General features: G+C 38.4%; 1 protein-coding gene across 2 annotated transcripts in view; it reads left to right on the plus strand.

Moving 5' to 3' along the window:
• The window catches only part of PDE7B (phosphodiesterase 7B), a 291,481-nt gene that overhangs the window by 88,300 nt on the left and 180,763 nt on the right, over positions 1-22,418 (plus strand). The window lies entirely within an intron of this gene.

Below are 22,418 nucleotides of genomic sequence, written 5' to 3' on the forward strand. Positions count from 1 at the left end.
AGCAAGACTTGTACCTTATTTGGGTGTAATGAACTGATACTAAAGAAAAAGGGAAGTGGCAGAGAAATGATCTCTCATCATGTAATTAATGCATGAAGTATGGCGAGTTACTAAAAGGATTTTACTTTTCAAAAGTATAATGAAAACTGTTGGGTAAAGAGAGCCAAGAGTATTTAAAGACGTTATGTAAAATGATCAACGTTGATTCACTTCTCAGTTCATTTGTTAACTTTGCTCTGTGAAATGATAAATCTTGGGAAAAGAAAACTTTCAAAAAGGAATTCCAGATCAGGTTTGGTGCTTTTTTTCTACTTCCTCTTTCTCATTATTCGTAGAGTGGGATTCCCTCAAACAGTAAGCCTTAGTTTCTAATGTATGATATTTTATTGGCTCACTTTCTCCATCCTCTGTCTCAAGATTTAATTTTTTTCCAATTTGAAACTTTCCGTGGCCCTGCTTTTGTTTCATGCATCATTCCTTTCATGCTGATGGTGTCATAACTATTCGAACATACAGTAAGCACTTTCTTACCTGTCATGGCTTAGAAAGGAATGTTCGTATTAGTCTGTTTTCTGGTTGAAGTTTATTATAACTTATTTAAATGGGTTTCTAATCTTCAGAGTAACAGAAAACCATAAAATCAGTATTTTATGAACACTCAAGCATAGAGAGACTTGCTTTATAGTCTTAGCTCTGAAAAATTAACTCCATACTCATAGAAGTTGCTGCACCTCTTTAGGATTCAATGTACAGTTTTCCTGCAAAATAGAAATAAAAACATCTGTCCTTCCTAGCCCAGGGGTTTTTCTGGTGATAGAATGACATGTTCTGTGAGGAGACGCCTGTTACAACATCTGCCCTGCGTATTTACTTATTTAAATATTTAGCAATTGATGTATAAACAACAAATAACTGAAAATTTAAAAATTGATAATACAAATAAGTGAACTAGTAAAAAATAAATTATTTATTGATGACATTAATGATGGTTAGAAAAGCAACCAAAAAGCTAAAACATTATACAACTATGAGGACAATTTTTTAAAATATTAACTACTTTCTTGAAAATTATGTAGTGCCTCAAGGCAGAACTAGACCTTCATCCAATATTCATTGTCATGATGTGCATAAAGCACCTACTATATGCAAGGTAGTATGCTAGGCACTGAGAATCCAAGACCAATGGGGCACAGATTCTGTGCTTGGAGGGTTCGCAGTCCAACAATAGATTCAAGTCTTGAAACTCAAAATATGCCACATCAGCTCCAGTGTGATAAATGACATAAATGAAATAAAGATAAAGTGTATTGGGACTTCAAAGGATGGAGAGAGTACACACATCGGGGATGTGAAGACACATGGATTCAGATACGCAAAGGCGAGAAAGAGGCAGCTTTTGAGGCAGATACAAGACCACTCTCAAAAGCCCCGAAACAAGAAAATTGGGAAGTGTTTCTGGGGCAGCTGAGTGTTTCAAGCCACAAAGTGGATGAAAAGATAAATTGGAAAGGAATTTGAGGCCTGATTATAGAGAGCTTGACAGTTATCATTGGCTCTAAAAAGGACAGAAATACCAGATAAAAGAGAGTTCTGGTCTCTTTTAGTTAGTTAGAGAGTATTTTTGATTTAGTTATAGAGTGTTACAGAATACCCTATAAACTTGTTTCTACTGGGTACTATTAAGTACAGCCATTCACTAGATACTTGTTAAATTAAATCATTTTAACCCAATGTATATTTAACTCAATGTATATCTAATGACCTGAAATCTAGGTTTGATCTTTTTTAAATATATGTTAGCTCTGTCTTTTCCCCTTGATATATCATAGTATTTTATTTTAAAAATAAGATAGTATTTTCATCTGTTATAACAGAAAATTGATTTTTTTCACTTTTTTGGAACTTTGTCATCTAATAAAATTGGGAGTTTTTAATATCAATATTTTGCTTTTATCACTGGCTTCTGCCTTTGATTTTTATATGCAGACACTTTTGAGGCCTATAAATTTTTTCTTAAAAATTGATACACAATCTGTTTTAAGGCAAAATAAGATCTATTATCAAAGTAAGTCACTGTGGTGTAGTAGAAAGAAGAGGGCATTGAACTAGTATCAGCTGATGACTGATACCAGGCACATCCCTTAAAGGTTGTAGACTTCAGCTTACTCTTCTCTAAAATGGAATAATAAGCAATAATAACAATATTATCTACCTTATTAGGGTTTTGAGGATCAGATGACAATAAATATTAAATCATTCACTAGAATTTTAGAAGTACTATAAATGTAAGTATTATTTTTATTAATACTAATTACTTAATTTATTCTAAGTCCTTGAACTTCATTTTGTATTAGTACTATTTTTATATGCAAATTGGTAACTTTGGTATATTTTGAATATTAAACTATCTCAATTTGGTTCAAGTAAATAGGTATTTTCAAGTACATATTGGCAATTTAGTAGTAAGCATATTATCATCATGGGTTATTAAAGCATGACTATTGTAAGGACTATTTTATGTGCACTTGACTTTAAAAGTAGGGTCTATGTGTAAAGATAGAAGTTTTCAAGTTGCTTAATTTGCTTTAATAAGGTTAGAATCCCTTGGGAATTTGAATTAATTTTGACTTGCCCTTACAAAGCACTTCATTCATATCACTTGGGTACATCAACTCACTCTTCCTATATGCATGCTGAAATAATCAGATCTCTAGACAGTATTTTCCAACTCTGCCAAAAGAGAGAGGGAGGAAAGTGAAAGCATAATGCTCATCACTCGCACAGGGCCCTGCCTTGTTATACTTTTCATTGCACTTATTACCAAATGACATACGCTATTCCCTAGCCTCGCTTCACAACGTACCCATACACAAGAATGTAAATATCAGCAAAGTAGGAACTCAGTTTTATTCACTAACCCAGCATCTGAACATCTAGCTATCCAATCCTTAAGGGGAACTCAATATAGATACATGCTGATGCATTTGTGAGAACAGCAGAATCATCTGTAGAGCATCCCTCACATGGGTCAAAGACAGGTTGGAAGAGCATTTAAAACCCTCTGCTAACACAGCCAAGGCTGTGGGTCAGCTTCTACGTGAACTGGTTGGCAGCTTCCCAAGCATATTACTCTAGGTTTCAAGATAAGAAATAGTGGTTCTCTACAAATAGGCAATTAGAACCTACCCCAAGGAGGAAGAGATTAACAAATATTTGTTGAGCACCACTGTTGACAATACTCTGAAAGTTGTTATAATAATGAGAAAGGTAGAATCCCTATTTCCACAGTTTATTCTTGGGTGGGTGGAGCATTGTGTTGAGAAAACAGGAAGAAGCCCGTAATTTTGTCTTTGCATGTTTATTAGAATATACAGAAAATTATTTCATTTTGAATTTTATGGTTTAAAAGACATTCTACATTATCCCACTGCCTTTTAAAAATTTATATTTGGAAGTCAATATTGCTTTGCGTAAAGAAAACCTATTTCCTAGTTTGACAATTGCTTCCCATGGAATGTTGTAGCATTTCCACACCAATAAAACACCACATTTTTTTAGTGCAGCTGGGAGCCAGGCCTCAGACAAGAGCTATCTGAAGAATAACAACAAAAGCAAAGGCCAAACTATCAGACCTGAAGCTATTAAAACCAAAAGTGTAGGAGTGTCAGTCTTGTAGCGTATAAGCTTCATTTTCTGAATGAAGGTACAGGTCATTCAGTGAGACCTATTACCCTTCATACGAAGGTACACTTCAGAACATGTGTTCAATCAACAAGCATTTATAGATACAGTGTGTGCCAGAGTAGGGATGCAAAGACATCGAAAGTCTGGCTTTTGTCCTCAAGAAGCTTCCAATCTATTTGGACAGGGACAACCACACAGACAACATAGCAGGATAAAACATAATAAGGAAGGCCTAGATCATATGAGTGGGGTGCAGTGGTGTCAGGAAAAGCCTCCTTTAAGATGTGATAAGAGGCTGAGTGTCAAAGAGAAGCAGCAGATGACCCTGATGATTGGGGTGGGGGCAGCCCTGTGTGAAAGGTGTTGGTACCGGAATTATTTGTATTATCAGCAGCTTAATATAAGCAGTTAGAGAACCAATTAGAAAAACAATAAGAAGGTCATTATGTCTAGAGAACAGAATAAGAGGAAAGGAATAAGATAATCAAATGTAGAGAGAAAGTTAGGACAGATATGGAGGGCCTTGTAACAGGACAACGAACCATTTCAGGATGTTTAAGCAGAGGAGCTGCGAGGTGAGATGCAGGCCTTAGACAGATCATCTGGTCGGCACAGAGAACGCACAGGACAAGACTAGAGAGAGACCTGCCTAGCAAATGGCAGCAGGTGTCAGGTGAGACATGATGAGTTCTGCCTGAACTCAGACAGTGTCAAGGAGGACAGAAGGCACAGGATATCCAGGTGACTTTTCAAGAGGGTAATAGAACTTTGCAATGGATTGAGTGTAGGAAATGTTACTAAATAGCTGGAGGTACTGCCTTCCCCTGCAAAGGAGAGTACAAGAGAATGGGATTTGCAGCTGGGAGGAAATAATGAATTAAGTGTTAGGCACAGTAAATTTGAGGTGCCCACGGTGTAGTAGGGAATCTTGAGCTCACATGACAGGTGTGCAAATCAGTGGTGGTGATGACATACCCATGGTGAGATCTCCCAGGGAAGGTGAGGAGTGAGATGGGGGTGCACCTGAGAACACTTGGAAGCATCGCCCTGAAGGGTTGGGCAGGTTCCAGAGGAGTCTATAGGAGCCTAAAAAGTCTACGTAGGTATGATACTAAGAATGAGTAGGCAGAGAGACAGAGGAAAATGACAGAATGGTATCTTAGCATCTTAGGCTAGAGGAGAGAATTCCAGAAGGAAAGGCATAAGGACAATGTGAAATACTGTAGAGATCAAATGAGATCAAGCTGAAAAAGTGTTCATTGGACTTAGCTGGAGGGTAACACCGCCAAGGGCAGCAGTAGCAGAAGGCAGGAGGGCAGGGAGTGGCATGAGCCCAGTAGCAGGGAGCTGAGCAGGGGGCTCCTTTGTCAAGAAACTTGTCTGAGAAAGGAAGGCGGGGGCATGACAGTGCCAAGCCTGGGGTCAAGAAGGGTTTCTTAGTATGGAAAAGATTGGAGAACGTTTTGATGCTGAGAGGAGAGAGGAGAGGAAGTGACTGAAGAGAAAAGGAGTAGTTGTGAGCCTTAAACCTGCGAGTGGGGAGAAGGTTGTCAGGGTGGACGAGGAAGAGCAGGGATGCAGACGTGTCCACCAGGGTGGGGGCAGGCCAAAGCTCAGAGGATTTCCATCTACTCACTTCCCTTCTTTTTAATAAGGAAGCTTCATACTCTGATGAGAGTAAAGAGAGAAGTAGTTCATGCAAGCATAAAAATATAGGTTAATGTTTTTTGTTGTTGTTGTTTGAGACAAAGTCTTGCTCTGTTGCCAAGATTGGAGTGCAGCGGCATCATCATAGCTCATTGCAACCTCAAACTCCCGGGTTCAAGCTATCCTCCTGCCTCAGCCTCCCAAGTAGCTGGACTATAGGCACACCACCACCACACCCAGCTAATTTTTCTATTTTTTGTAGAGATGGCATTTCACTCTTGCTCAGACTGGTCTCAAACTCCTGACCTCTAGTGATCCTCCTGCCTCGGCCTCCCAGAGTGCTAGGATTACAGGCGTGAGCCATTGTGCCTGGCCAGAAATAGGTTAATTTAAAACTAATGTTGTAGGGAATAAAAAGGAACTGATTACAGACATAAAAATTGAGAAGCAGTTCTGAGGACCCAGTTGAGGTTAGAAACTGTGAACTAAAATATCAAGGCCCATTCTTTCGAATTAAAAATACAGAAAATGTAAACTGTGTGTTCCCAATACACATTTCAGAAGAGTAACTGCCCCTTGTTCATAAAGACTCTTCCCTGCTCTTTTCTCCTTAGCTGCCCCTTCTCCTCCTCTTTCTCCGATGTCTGGCCAAGGCAACCTGCACAGGAGTGCCTTGATGCGAATTCACAAATCCCTCTCCCTCAGACATAGGAGATACTTCTTCATTTCCCCAACCAGCCTGCACATTCCAAGGGAATAGGTCTCTGTTTAATTTATCTTTCTATCTCTACGTAGCATCCAGCATTGACTTAAGATTCCAAAGGAACATGGAAAATAATTTCTAATGAAAGTATAAGAAATGTGTAAAATTATGTATGCACCTCTAACTTTCTCCCACCACTCATAGCACCTCTACAAGGCTATATTTTTTGTTTTCTTTCTTTGTTTTTTTTTTTTTTTTTTACCTATCTTGGCCTAAAAGGTAACACCTCTATATCCACCTCCCAATTTGTGAAGGAGACCAATTTGTGCTAAACTATTTGAGCTCTGGGAGTACTAATGTCCCCTGAGCTGGGCCCACCCTGGCAATCACAACAAAACTGTCTCTTCCTCCTCAACCACCCACCTCTGGCTTATTGCCCGCTCTTACAAATTTCATTCAAAAGCTTCTTGCTCTCAGGACGAGTCCACCCAGGAACCTTTGCATACATCAAACTGTATTTTTTAATAATGTTCCAGAGACAATGTCACTTTGAGTTTTGACCCAAAAACAATGTTAGGCTTTTTATTAGAAGGAGTACAGATTATATTTCATGGTAAATTTATATCTTTTAAACAGAAAAGTTATTTATGGAGTCTCACTACTCAGGGTGGCTTAAGAGATCCCAACCTGTCGATCTCAAACCATCTTCCTTAACAACTATAAATATATAAAGTTTTCTAATATTTAGAGATTATAAATGTTCACAAGATATAGACATTTTTAGAGTGAGACAAAATTATATGTGTTAGAAAAATGCACAAGAAGAAAATTTTAAGGTATTAAAAAAATAAATATTTTGTTCCCATTATATCAATTGCTATCTTTTAACTGTAGCATTTCTTGTCATATCCAAATGCTAAAAGATATTGTATCACTTTACCAGGAGATCTGTTCCAAAGAAGTAGCTGACTGGTAGTACAGAAAGCTCAGTTTTCAAATGCCCAAAACTTTCACATCTGTTCAACTTTTGTGAGCCTAGTATTGATACTATCAAATTACTGATTATTTCTTACTGTAAAAATCTTCATAGCAAGTTTAAAAATATCTTATACATAATGATAAACAAATGCATAGAATTTTTTTGCCTACTTTAATGGAGTCAACCATATATGAGTTTAATACATTTGATTTGTAGTCAACATTTTTAAAATTTTCTGACTTGTAATTTAATGAGATAGTTAACATTATGAAATCTTGCACATTGCCATTTTGTCTTTACCTAAATTCTGGATTCCGGGAGCTCCCCTGCTAGTTCTATGTGGTACAATAGGAAATTGGAGGTTTCATTCTAGAAGAGGCCCTCACATTCTGAAATATAAGAAAATAATGCCAGAAATACTAATAGGACATAGAATTCCATGAGGTTGGTGAATAGCCATATCCTCATTTTTCAGTGATAATTATATAACACGCATCTGTGAGTTTGGGGAATATGTATTGTAAACATAGGAAAAGAGTTACCAGCCAATAATTTTAGAAAGCCAAGCTGCTTTCTAAAATTTATATCACAATGTCAAGAAAATCTCAATATTTTGTCTTCTTTTAGAAAATCAAGTATTTGGAAAAAGTAATTGAACATTTTGGAAGTACATATTGAATTCAAAAATACATTTTCCATGTTTCTCAGGAAAACATTAACTTGTTCCTGAATTACTACATTATTGACAGGGAGGATTTATTAATAATTAATTGCACCAGGCAGTATGTGTGAAAGCTGCCTCACTCTGCCTGCTATTTCACTGCTTCCATCATGAAGTCTTCCTTCGCGGATCATATTTACAAGATGGCTGACTAATGAAATGCCAAGAGGACTCTGGGTAACAGTAAATGACTGTGATCATGACTATGAGCATGTTTTGGATAATTTAGCAGCCATTTGGAACTTAGTCATCACAGAGTCGTAAGCAAAATCTCTGAATATCTGAAGGGACTTAATTCTTTCAGATGTTGCTTTCCTGGGACTTTAAGGTTGAAGATGAAATAAGAGGACAATGATAATTTCGTCTCTCAACCTGGTCTACCTGCCAGGAATCTAGAAGTTCAGGGGACAGGTCTTAGACATGTGACTACACAGAGCTGTGCAAATTTCTAGGCCATAACAATAGATAAAGGGTTTTCTTCCCCTGTAGCAATGGTACTGATGAAAATGGAGAAGTATCTGATTAAAAACAAAACAGTGTGACCGCACATGCTTACTTTGTCTTCTTTCCTATAGGGAAAGCTTCTTAGATCAGTTTAAAATGTTAGCATATTTAAAAGAAAAAGTTTTCAATGAGTGTATTTAGCATTAATAAATATAAACTAACAATACGTGTACGTATGTCCAAGTTTATATTTATCAATAGCCTGATGTCCCTCAACAATTGAAACTGTTTCATATGTATTTATTAGCACTTCTAATTCTCCTGCTATTATTTAGTTTATTTAGCTATTGGTTTATTTTGATTACTTTTTTTTTACTTTTTAATTGAAATATAGCTTAAACTCAGAGAAATAACCAGTTGTTTAAGTGTCCAACTCAATGAATTTTTACAAAGTTAATATATCTCTATAAAACCGCACAGATGGATATAGACAGCTTCCCTCATATCTCTTCCTAGAAATTACCTCCCAAAGATTCCATTCTGACTCACTAATTGCTATCACCATTCAATAACTACCATAATTTTGAACTTTATGTAGATAAAATTAAAGCATATATTCTTTATTCCCTGTGCCTTTTTTTTATTAAACATTATGAGATTCATGCATGTTGTTGACATAGTTGTAGTTCATTCTTTTTGTTTGTTTGTTTGTTTTGCGAAAGAGCTGAGGTCAGTAAATTACAGCTCATGGCCTAAATCAGACCTGTCACCTATTTGTTTAGGCCATAACCATGCCCATTCATTTACATATTATCTATGGCTATTTTGACACTACAAATTGATATACTTTAGTTGTACTAGAGACCATCTGATCCCCAAAGCCTAACGCATTTAAAAAAATTTTTTTTACTTCAAAATATTAAGGGAGTACAAATGTTTTTGTTACATGGAGCGCTTTGGTAATACTTGACTCATGGCTATAAGTGTGCCCATCACCCAAAAGTGTTCATTGTACCTGTTCGGTAGGTTTTTGTACGCCCTCCCCCGCCTCCTCCCTCCCTATTGTTTGATTTCCAATGAGTTTTATTTCAGTCTGTATACATGTGTGTCCATCAGTTAATTCCAATTTAGTAAAGAGTATTTGTTGTGTTTGTTTTTCCATTCTTGAGATGCTTCACTTAGGATAATGGTCTCTGGTTCCATCCAAATTGTTGCAAAGGCATTAATTCATCCTTTTTATGGCTAAGTAGTACTCCATGGTGTATATATACACACACCACATTTTGTTAATCCACTCATGAATTGATGGGCACTTGGGTTGAAGCCCTCTGCAATTGTGAACTGTGCTGTGGTAAACATTTGAATGCAGGTGTCCTTTTGATAAAATGACTTCTTTTCCTTTGGGTAGATACCTAGTAGTGGGATTGCTGGATCGAATGGCAGGTCTACTTTTAGTTCTTTGAGGAATCTCTGTACTATTTTCTGTTGAGGTTGTACTAATTTGCAGTCCCACCAACAGTGTATAAACATTCCTTTCTCTCTGCATCCACACCAGCATGTTTTGTTTTTGGACTTTTTAATAAATGCCATTCTAACTGGGGTAAGGTGATATCTCATTGTGGTTTTAATTTGCATTTCCCTAATGGCTACTGACACTGAGCATTTTTTCATATGCTTATTGGCCATTTGTCTATCTTCTTTTGAAAAGCTTCTGTTTATGTCTTTTTCCCACTTTTTAATGGGGTTGTTTTTTTCTTGCTGATTTGCTTGAGTTCTTTGTAGATTCTGGATGTTAGCTCTTTATTGCATGTATAGTTTGCAAATATTTTCTCCCATTCCGTAAGTTGTCTATTTGCTCTGTTGATTATTTTCTTAGCTGTGCAGAAGCTCTTTAATTTAACCAAATTTCATTTGTTTGTTTTTGCTGTTACTGTAATTGCCATTGGTGTCTTAGTCATAAATTCTTTGCCTAGGCTGATATCTAGATGAGTTTTTCCTACATTTTCTTCTAGAATTCTTATGGTTTCATACCTTACATTTAAGTCTTTTATCCATCTTGAATAAATATTTTTAATGGTGAGAGACAGGTGTCCTGTTTCATTCTTCTGCGTGTGGCTATCCCATTTTCCCAGCACTATTATTGAATAGGGCTTCTTTTCCCCAGTGTATATTGTTATCTGCTTTGTCAAAGATCAGTTGGCTGTAGGTAGATGGTTTTATATCTGAGTACTCTATTCTGTTCCATTGGTCTATGTCTCTATTTTTGTACCAATACCATACTGTTTTGGTTACTATAGCCTTGTAGTATAGTTTAAAGTCTGGTAATGTGATGCTTCCATATTTGTTCTTTTTGCTTAAGATTGCTTTGGCTATTCAGGATCTTTTTTGGTTCCAAACAAAGCATAAAAATCTTTTTTGTTGATCTTTGAAATATGACATTTGTGTTTTGATTGGGATTCCATTGAATCTATAAATCACTTTGGGTAGTATGTACATTTTAACAATGTTGATTCAACCAATCCATGAGCATGATATGTTTTTCCATTTGTTTGTGTCTTCTGTGATTTCTTTCTTTAGTGTTTCATAGTTTTCCTTTTAGAGAGATCTTTCACCTCCTTGGTTAAGAATATTCCTAGGTATTTTATTTTCTTTGTAGTTATCGTGAATAGTATTGAGTGTTTTATTTGACTTTCAGCTTCACTGTTATTGGTATATAGAAATGCTATAGATTTATGTACATTGATTTTGTAACCTAAGACTTTGCTGAATTTATTTATCAATTCCAGGAGTCTCTTGGTGGAGTCTCTTTGGGATGTTCTGGATACCTGATCATATCATCAGCAAAAAGTGATAGTTTGACCTCCTCTTTCAGACCTTTGGGGGAATCCTTTAAACTTTTCCCCATTCAGTATGATGTTGGCTGTGGGCTTTTATAATTTTGAGATATGTTCCTTATATGTCTAGTTTTTGAGGGTTTTTATCATGAAAGGCTGTGGGATTTTGTCAAATGCAAACTCTCGCTAACCAGCCTCGTGCAGTAGTGGCGCCAGTCAGGTGGGGGAAGTTAGAACTAAATCATGAGTGTAGCAGCCGTAAATTTAGCCCTTATGGCTTACTAATGTTCTGATTGTGCTTGTCAATCTGGGAGGATTATTTTGTTGAAACTTATTTTATTCTTTGATATTTTAAATACATTCATTTTAAAAATAAAATAAAAATATAAAAGATGAACAAAAACGTACTAATAAAAATGAAAGGATTTTTCTGTAAAATTTGGATTCAGTCAAAAGGCCACATTTAAGGACCTAGACCGCCACCTGTAGTCTTGAGGCTGCAGGTTCCTCACCCCTGGTCTAGGCCAATGTCAGGTATGTAGAGTATGGTCACTTTCAATCTAGAAACCATGGTAGTTGGAGGCACCAGATTTTTTTTCAGTTTGCTCTCAGTGAAATATGACTAATTGAATAGAATTTCTAGCACCAGAATTTCAGCTTTCAGAATGCTAAGATATTGCTGTGAAGGAGGTAGCCTTGAAATCTGTGACCTTGGATCAGATGCCACAACCTACCTGCCCTCAGGAACCAAGATCAGACTTGCCTAACAAATATCCCTGGAATTAATTTCCTGATAAGCTTTTTAGGGTTTATGTCTATGTCCCTAACTATCCTTTTAAAAATTAGTGAGGCTCAATTTTATATGAGGCTAAATGGTCTGAGTTATGTGCTTTCCCCAAAACACAACCTAACACTGCAGGAAAGCTCAGGGCAGCATGAAGACAGGAGTAAACAGAAGACTAAAGAGGTCATGGGAGAAAGGCCACAAAAGATAACTGAAAGGAGCCAGTGCCACTTGTGCCAGACCCAAAGGCCCAAAGACTGTAACTCCACAAGCCAAGGTAGCTGAGAGCAGAGAAAGTCAATGACTCCTGTGGAAACGTTCTCTTCATCTTTTCAGAAGACTTGGCAAGAATACTGTGGCTTTTTAAGAAAGGCCTGCTTTTTGGCAACACTGAAATAGATTGAAATTCATATTGAAACAAATGACTGAAGCATTTCAATTTAAAATAGCTTTGTAATATAAATCCCTTGCATATTAAAATGTATATCAAAATACATTTATTTCTAGGGATACCTTTGAAAAGAAACTTCTCTGCGATGAGGAACCAATCAGAGCTTCTTGGCGCATAATCATATTTCAGAATCTTCCTTGGCTCATTAGAGAGCAAAAGGGTCTCACAGATGGAGACATAAGGTCACTAGCTTGTGAGCAAAATTTGAAATGTTGCTGCCATCTGCACTTTGACTTGCAAAATTTTATAGTAAGATTAGACCTTTTAAATTTTCATTGATATCAAGAACTTCAAGTTCAGAAGCTCCAGCCAGTACCTGCCATACGATAAAATCATTATTAAGCTTATATGATTTCATGTTGTTTTGGAAGGTTTATTAGGAACTGTCTGTTGTATCATTCCAAGCCATTCTTAATATACTGCATAATAGAACCCCATGGCTGTTCCAGAGAAGAAAGAGGGAGATGGGTTGAGAAGGGAAGAGAAAATAAACACAAGTAGGAAAAATTACGAAGACAGTGTTGAACTAGTAAAATATCACATTATAGTCAACAGTTGCCTAAGGGTGTTTTACTACAGAAAATAATTAACTGAGTCAGCACCACTATCTTCTACTAAAAATCCAGTTTATTGTTTCAATAAATATTTATTTAATACCTAGTATGTGCAGCTATTCCCTTCTGGCCGGGAGGAAATAGCAGTAAATAAAATAAACAAGATCTCTTGAATCTCATGAAGTATATATTTCACTGGTAGAGAGAAATAAAAACCAGGCAAACATATTGAATTTCAGGCAGTGATAAAGTCTATGCAGAAAAACAAGACAGGATAAGGGGGTAGACAGCAACAGGTGGTGGCGGCAGGGGTAGCTTTTTTAGAAAGTGTGGCATTCCAGGTAGAAAGCGCAGCAAGAAGACTGGATTGTGAAATGGGATGAACAGAGGACAAGGTGTAGGACCAGGTGAGTTTAAAGGTGCCACTAGGGTGAAATCACATGGGGTTCTCCAGGCCAGTGCTTCTCAAACTTTATAATGCACACGAATCACCTGGGAACATTGTTAAAATGCTGATTTTGATTCAGTGAGTCTGAAATGGGGCCCAAGATTCTGTAGAGCTAACAAGCTCCCACGCGATTCTGATACTGTTGTGCCCGGAATACATCTTGAACATCAAGCTCCTAATCCATAGTATAGAGTTCAGGTTTTGTTCTAAATCCAGTGTTTTGAACAAGGAGTGGCATGACAAAGTTATCTTTTAAAGTTAAAGATCACATTGGCTTCTGTGTGGAAAATAGATTCTGCGTGGGCACTGGGAAAGAACAATGACATTAGTCAGGGCAGGAAATTAGTGGTTTGGCCTAGGAAGATTGTCGTGGGGCAGTGAGAAGTTGGGATCCAGGCAATTTTTTTAAGGTAGAGCTGATAATACTTTCCGATGAATTGGTTGTAGTAAATAGAAGAGGGAACCGTGATTCCTTGGCCTAAGCAACTGGGTAGTGGTGATACCATTAACTGAGAAGAGAGCACAGGGATGCAGGGGGGGGTGGTGGCTATGGGTTCAGTTGTGTGCCCTCAACATTCCTATGTTGAAATCCTAATCCCCAGTACCTCAGAATGTGATCTTATTTGGAGATAATGTCTTAACAGAGGTAATCACGTTAAAGTGAGATCATTAGAATGCACCCTATTCCAATATGACTGGTGTCCATATAAAAAAGAGAAATGTGAACACAGAAGCGCACATACACATCTTCATGTGAACATGAAGGTGTCATCTACAAGACAAGGGGAGAGGCCTGGAACAGCTCCTTTCCTCACAGTCCTCAGAAGGAACCAACCCTGCCAACACCTTGATTTTGGACTTTTAGCCCCCAGAACTGAGAGACAACAAATTTCTGTTTTGAAGCCATGTAGGTTGTAGTGCTCTGTTACAGCAGCCCCGGCAAGCTAATATAGTAGTGGGGAAACCTTCTCAGAGGAGGAGTTGGTTTTAATGATCTGAGGAGAGATCCTTGCAGAAAGAGAGAACAGCATGTGAGCATGTGTGAAAGCTGTGATACAGGAACAGATGGTGTGAAATCAAAATTTTATTTTGGACCCAGAAAGTAGTGACATTATTGAGTTGGAGTGTTAGAATTAAAAAAAAATCATTGGATTAGAATTCAAAAGACATTGGTGTGGGTTCTAGCTCTGCCACTTATTACTTGCATGATGTTGAACAAGTCTTTAAACTCTCTGAACTTTAGTTTCCTCATCATAAATGGGAATAACATTCCTCATAGCACCTACACTACCAGGCTGCTGTGAGAGCCAAATAAAATAAAAATACCAGTGAAAATACTTCACAAAGTATAAAACCTATGTCAATTGTTAGTTGTGGCAGTTGTTTTGCACTTGTCGTTGTTTCAGCCTTGACAGGTGATGTGCACAATACTCTAGTGTTAAATAAACAGGCATAAGTACATCCCAGATGTGCCACTCAAGGACCATGAGCTTTGATGTTATGAAAATGCTTGCAAGTCTGTTTTGGCAATCATTAAGTCATCCGTCTTATTTTTTAGATGCTAAAAAATCCAACTTCATGTGATTTTAATTATAACCATACTTTTATTTAAAGTGGGAAGCAACGGAAGATTGTGGTAGCATAAATCACAAGTCATCTAATCTCATTTAGGTTATATGAAAACAAAATGGAAACCTTTGAAGTTTAGTGTGTTTATTTCCTAATCTACCCTCCTCCCCCCACCACACACACACATCACATTATGTTTCTCAGAACTTTTTGGATGGAAAGTATTATTTCTTTGCAGGAATTTTTATTTTAAAAATAATAAGTTCAAAGTCTGTGCTATAAATCAGTATTCAGCTGGTCAGAAGTGAATCATCTGAGCTACCACTGCTACATCAAGTTGTACAGCTCTTTGAAATAAATCAAGAGATTGTTCTGACCATTGATGATGATGGGCTAAATAGAAAGAAAACCCAAAACAGACAAATGACAGCAATGACAATCTTGACACAACTAAGGTGGGATGAGAGTGGGTATGGGGAAAAGAAGGTGCAGAAATCATCCTTAAAACAATCTTGCACCTCCCCAAAGTTTTAGGGCTTATTTACATACATAGTATACATATAACTATTATTTTAATATAATTTTATTGCACTGTGGTAAGAACACTTATGAAATATATCCTCTTAAATTTTTAAGTGTACAACACAGTACTGTTGACTATAGGTACAATGTTATACAGCAGATCTTTAGAGCTCATTCATCTGGCATAACTGAAATTTTATGCCTGTTGGTTAGTAATGACTGATTTCTCCATCCTCACAGCCCTTGAAAACCACCAGTCCATTCATTCTTTGATTTTATGAATTTGACTATCTTAGATACCTCTTATAAGTGGAATCATAGAGTATTTATCTTTCTGTAACTGGCTTTTTTCACTTAGCTCAATGTCCTCCAGGTTCATCCACGTTGCCACATATTGGGGAATCTCCTTATTTTTAAAAGCAGAATAGTATTCCATTACATGTATATACTACATTTTCTTTATCCTTCATGGACATTTAGGTTGTTTCCACATCTTGGCTATCGTGAATAGTGCTGCAATGAACATTGCAACGCTAATATCTCTTCAAGATCCTGATTTCATTTCTTTTGGATAAATACCCAGAAGTGGGATTTGTGAATCATATGGTAGCTCTATTTTTAATGTTTTGAGGACTCTACATACTGTTTTCCATATCAGCTGCACCATTTTGCATTCCCAACAACAGTGTACAAGGGGTCCAGTTTCTCCGTACCCTCACCAACACTTGTTGTCTTTTGTTGTTTTGATAATAGCCATCCTGACAGATATAATGTGATATCTCATTGTGGTTTTGATTTGCATTTTCCTAGTGATTAGTGACATTGAACATTTTTTCATATACCCATTGGCCATTTGTATGTGTCTTGGAGCTTATTTTAATCCATTTAGTATTGTCCTCTATTTTCTGTAATAAATTATGTTTTATTGGAAGATACCCATTGGAATCGTGACAGTTTAGTAGTCTAGTGGAGAGTAATTTCCAGACTGAGACATCACCACCTGCATTTACTGCTTTGGCTCTTTGTGCCCCGACTTGTAGGAGCAGGAAGACAGTTCAGTCTTGATGTCCAAGGGGTCCTCTGCACCTCTATTGAGACTCAGAAATTATAACCTAGAGACTGACACTATTGAATGAACAAGACCAAACCATTCCTAATATCTTGGTAATATCATGTTCAACATAGGTCCTTTTCAGATGCCCAGAGCAAGGCTAACAACCTGCTATACACTAACTAGTAAGTGATCATCTATAACAATAGGTAACATTTACTGAACACATTTAGTTGCCAAACTGTGCTCTGTGCTTCCCATACATTATTTCATTAATCCTCAAAATAACCCTGGAATATTTTAAATTCTATCTATTTTTTTCTCTTTCCAATTAACCAAATGTATATATTTTTTATTTCACCCTCTGTATCTTCAAAATGCTAAGCATTTCTTCTTTTCATTTTATGGGTATACCATATATTCCCTAAGATACTGACCCTGAGATATAATCAGCCAATCACAGCAGAAAACTTCAATGATTTATGTTCAAAGATTGAAATCTTACATGTAGCAGACTCATATGAAAGAAAAAAAGTAGATTATTCCTACACAAATGGTTCAAATGGAACAAACTTGGAAATGGTTAATGTTGTATATGCAATTCTCTGACTCTCTTTTACAGTCTGAGTGATTGTGAAGCCTGTAACCTTTCTTAGCAGCATGCCTGATAAAATAACTAGGCACTTAAATCCCAGAAAGTTTATTCTTATAGTCAGGAATATGTGACCAACATTTCTTGTACTTGAACTAGATCAAGATTTATAGCTATCTTTATAGCTGTGCAATCACCATTATCGTGCAAGTCTAGAGTCCTCTTGGCATAACCGTTTCTGGTCCAAAGATTCAAAATAACTTCAATTCAATCAACATGTGTCAAGTAGTTATTGTTTCCAAGAGGGTGCTGGTCATTCTGTAAGTGGATTTGCAAATCTCCGAAAGTTCCTCTCTAGGGCTTCCCCTGGAGATCACACATTCACATGCCTCCAGGAGCCGGAAGGGTGACGTACAAGAGTGGAGCCAACTGGGTGCCATACAAGAGACAGTGGTGGTGGCTGAGGCCACCTGGAAAGCGCATACCCCACCTAAAGCGGGCAGATGCTCAGCTCCTGCCACACAAGGCCTTGAGGAAATGCAGGCTCCATGTGGCCAACTTCAATGATTTTTTTCAAGACAATCTAGAAATTCAGATGTCTGTGTAAAATATGCTAATTTGTAAATGTTGGCAACTAATGTAATTAGTCTTGCTTTTAAATTCAGTGCAGCCGATGTAAGTCCACCAGGCCACCACTCTGCACTTTAGGGATTCTCAGAGGGGAAGAGAGATGTGCTGAAATGTCCCCTCACCCCTGCGCTCGCATACACACACACACATACTTCCCTTAATAGCTTTTCCTCTCTGACCTCTCACACCCAGAAGGACGTCACAAGCAGTACCTCCCTTCCACTAGGAAGGATGTGCACTTTGGGGAGAGTGAAGAGTAGGTTTTTGAAAGAAAAGCTTGGACTCCCAAATCCAGCCCCTTCCCTCCTGCCTTGGGACAGAGACATGTGTAACTCACGACGGCACAGACAACAATGCGTGCAAGTTTGAATTCCTCCAGGCAGCCTTACAGAGCACCGTGGGGCCACTCACTGAGATAAGCAGGTTGGGAAAGTGAAGAAAAGGGTTCTGTTTTCAACGCATTGGGCTCACAAATTAAAATAGCTTAAGAAATTTAGGGGAGATTTCAAATGAGATTCAAGACTAAAAATTATAGATTTGGCAACTATAACAATAGAGAGAACAACTAATATCATGAGAACTGATACAATCCCAAGTGGGGATACCTGAGGTGCCACATTTGGTGCCAGGGCCAGGACTGGGAGGGTTGGTAAATGGACCTGAGCTAGACCCACCCACAGTGGGGGAAACCTTTACACAGTGAGCTGGAGGGGACGCTGCCAACCAGCTGATGGAGTGGATGGCAACAGAAAACAGAATCTGATAACCTGGGGAACTCCTAGATGAAGATTCCTGACAGAAAAGCAAAGGCTAGCATCAGGTAAACCCAGAAATGGCGGTGCTCCAGTATCCAGACCTGCAGCAGATCCTGGAGAAATCTATTTGTATTGAGCCCCTGAAAACGCCCACTTACTAGATCCCAGATAATCAAACTAGTTAAAAATGAGTTTGGCAAACTCATAGGAGGCTGAGAACTGTGTAATTCCTTAGAAGGATTTTTATCAAAAATGATTCAACATTTAGAATGAATTCCTTCTAAACTTTTACTCTATTCCTCAAGTAGCATTCTCCATGATTCAATTTTTCCTTCCTGGGCCACCTGGGAAGGGAGCTGTCACAGTGCTGTCAGGGTCATCTGGTCACCACAATAGGCTCCTACCCCTCACAACGGCCCTCAGGGGCCATTTTTATTTTTTCCCCAATGTGTACCTCCCGCTTCTGGGAGCTCAGTTCTACTCCTCTCCTGGGGAAATAGTGCAGTGGTAAGACACCTGCTAGCACAACAGGGAGGGGGCCAGTAAAACAGACCTTGAGGAAGATGAGGGACAGCTTTTCGTCTTTTTTTTCCAGATCTCTAGAACTCATTTGGTATACATTTCTCTAGATCATTCTATGAAATACATCCAGAGAGCTTAAGTAGTAAAATGGGGAAGATAGCTCAACCTATCTTTTAAACAGCAGCAAATGCCTAGAATTGTTTCAGAGGCTAATTCCTTTACCTAGGGCTATTTTCCCTAAATTTGTTTTGCCTTGGCAGTCACATTCTTTATGAGCCCCAAATAGTCTATGATCTCCAAGTAGTGCTGTAATAACTTGGGGGATGTCAGCTTCACATTGCATTGGTTTGGGCTTCCTACATGTTCACCTACGCTATTTCAGGTCCTGAAATCACACCTTATACCCATTCATCACCTGGGAGTCCCCAGCTATAGGCAGCAGAGAATGAGCATTGACTTTACCTAGCATCAGACTTCTATGAGCATGTCCAGATATGGGAGAAGAAAAATCCATCCTGTGAATTCTGTGTGTTCTGAGAGAACTGAAAGTCAATTTGTCAGAAATTCTGGTCAACATGGAGGGGGGAAGTGAGCTGACACCAGCCAGAGTGGAAGTACTGCCGCTTGTAGCAAGAAGCCAACAGGCCACATCATCTGGCCCAAAGAGGGGATTCATCCTGCTTCTGGTTAGGACAACAGCAATAGCCAACCACTGGTGCACATGAGCAGGATGGAGTGTGGGAATAGGACTTCTGAGAGGCTCAGAGCACCAGTGATGTCTACAGGATGTCTATGGACCTAGGGATCCAGCCCTGGTCACATGAGGATGTGCAGACACATGCTACAGCTCTGGAGAAATAGGATTGAAGAAATCTGGTGAGGAGCCAGGATCCTTTCGCCATCTGCCAGGATTCAGATTAGGCTCAGCTCCACCAAGAAACTGGAATAGACTCCAGGTCTCAAAGACCCAAGCAGAAATCTAGTCAAACAGGCTGGTTTCTCTTAGGGACGCCACCTCCCATTCATGCGACTCTGAAGGTTATGCTGTCCCCAACTTACCAAAAGGAAGGAAGCAGTAGAGTAGCTTCCAGACCCTAGTCAAAGGTGGGATGGGTCTTCTAACCTGACAGACCTAGTGTCATGGGGTCAAGGTGGGGACAGAGACCAATTTATTATCACCAAGAGCAGGAGCAATGAATAGGATGAGGTGACGAAAGCAGGGGATGAGAGGGAGGAAATGGGTTATTATTAAAAAAACACTGGCCAACCAGCTCGGATGACCATCTTCAAATGTCCCTGATTTGAAGTAGAAATACATGGGTCTACCATAAAAGTGTACTCCAAAAGATTGAGAAAAGTACTTCAATTCATTAGTTAAGAAGGTCTGTGGAGCATTCACACATAATGAATATATCATGACCTGTGTCCATCAGGCGGACCTGTGCAGTCATGCATCACTTAACCATGGGGATATATTCCATGAAATGCATCATTAGCTGATTTCATCGCTGTGCAAACATCATAGAGTGTACTTACACACACCTAGATGGTATAGCCTACAACACACCTAGGCTAAATGGCATGGCCTGTTGCTCCCAGGTTACAAGCCAGTACAGCTTGTTACTGTACTGAATACTGTAGGCAGTTGAAACACAATGCTAAGTTTTTATGTATCTAAACATATTAAAAGTACAATAAAAGACAGTATGAAAGATAAAAAATGGTGTGCCTATATAGAGCACTTACCATGAATAAAGCATGCAGGACTGCAAGTTGCTCTGGGTGAGTCAGTGAGTGAGTAGTGAGTGAATGTGAAGGCCTACGACATTACTGTGCACTACTGTAGACTTAATAAACACTGTACACTTAGGCCACAATAAAGTTATTTAACAGTTTTTCTTTCTTCAATAATAATTGACCTTCCTTTACTGTAATGTTTTAGTTTATAAACTTTTACTTTTTAAAAAAATATTTACTCTTTTGTAATAACACTCAGCTTAAAACACAAGCATTGTACAACTGTACAAAATATTTTTTCTTTATATCTTCATTTTCTAAGCATTTTCTACTTTTAATTTTTTTTTTTACTTTTTAAGCTTTTTTATTAAAAACTAAGATACAAACACACATTAGCCTAGGTCTACACAAAGTCAGGATCATCCATGTCACTGTCTTCCACTTCCACATCCTGTCCCACTGGAAGGCCTCCAGGGACAATAACACACGTGGAGCTGCCATCTCCTGTAATAACAATGCCTTCTTCTGGAATGCCTCCTGAAGGACCGGCCTGAGACTGCTTTACAGTTAACTCTTTTTTTATAAGTAAAAAGAGGACACTCCAAAATAACAATTAAAAGTATGGTATAGTAAATACAAACCTATAATGTAGTCATTATCAAGTATTACATACTGTACATAATTTCATGTGTTATTAGGCCAAGCACAATGGCTCATGCCTATAATCCTAGCACTCTTGGAGGCCAAGGCAGGAGGACCGCTGGAGGTCAGGAGTTCAAGACCAGCCTGAGCAAGAGCAAGACCCTGTCTCTACTAAAAATAGAAAAAAAATAGCTGGGTGTAGTGCTGTGCGCCTGTAGTCCCAACTACTCAGGAGAATCACTTAAACCCAGGAGTTTGAGGTTGCTGTGAGCCTGGCTGACACCATGGCACTCTAGCCTGGGAGACAGAGCAAGACTCTGTCTCTACCAAAAAAAATTGTATGTGTTGTGCTTCTATACGATTGGCAGCTCGGTAGGTTTATTTACACTAGCATCACCACAAGCACATGAATAATGTGTTGCACTACAGCGTTACGATGACTACGAAGTCACTAGGTAACAGGAATTTTTCAGCTTCACTGTGATCTTATGTGACTACTATCATATATGCTGTTCCTCACTGACTGAAACGTCATTATGCACTGCATGACTATACTCGTATTTTCGCCTTCCCCTCCTTTCTACAGCCAACTCATACTCTTGCCATCTATACTTGTTAGAACTCTTGGTTCCATGTATCAAGCACATTACCAAGCAGATGTCCAATCAGAAACAGATAAGGGACAGCTGATGTATTACAATGTAATTCAGAGGAGCACAGTCTTAGAGACCTGTGTTTCTCAAACTTTAACATGCATTCTAATCACCAGGTTATCTTGCTGAAATGTGAAATCTAATTAAGTCTGAGATGAAGCCTGAGGTCCTACATTTTTAACAAGCCCCCAGTGGATACTTCTGCTGCTGGTCTATCAGTGACATGCAGCAAAGTTACAGAAGATGGGCCGGGGCAATTCCCAGACCTGATCAGGCTACTTTTTTTCCTGTGCCAAATGCAGCACATGCCTTTCATGCCCTTCATCTGGCTCCTGGATACTCATCAGCCCTTGGCAGGGAGTGGGATTTATTCAGATGTGCTTGTCCTCTCTGAGCAGACCCTCAAGCCCTCTAGATATTTTTCTTCCCTCACATTCCTCTAACAACTAACCTTACCCGAATTTCCAATCCCTAAATGTTTTGTTCTTATCTAGTT

Source organism: Lemur catta, chromosome 2 (genome assembly GCF_020740605.2).
Source record: "Lemur catta isolate mLemCat1 chromosome 2, mLemCat1.pri, whole genome shotgun sequence".
Taxonomy (NCBI): Eukaryota; Metazoa; Chordata; class Mammalia; order Primates; family Lemuridae; genus Lemur; species Lemur catta.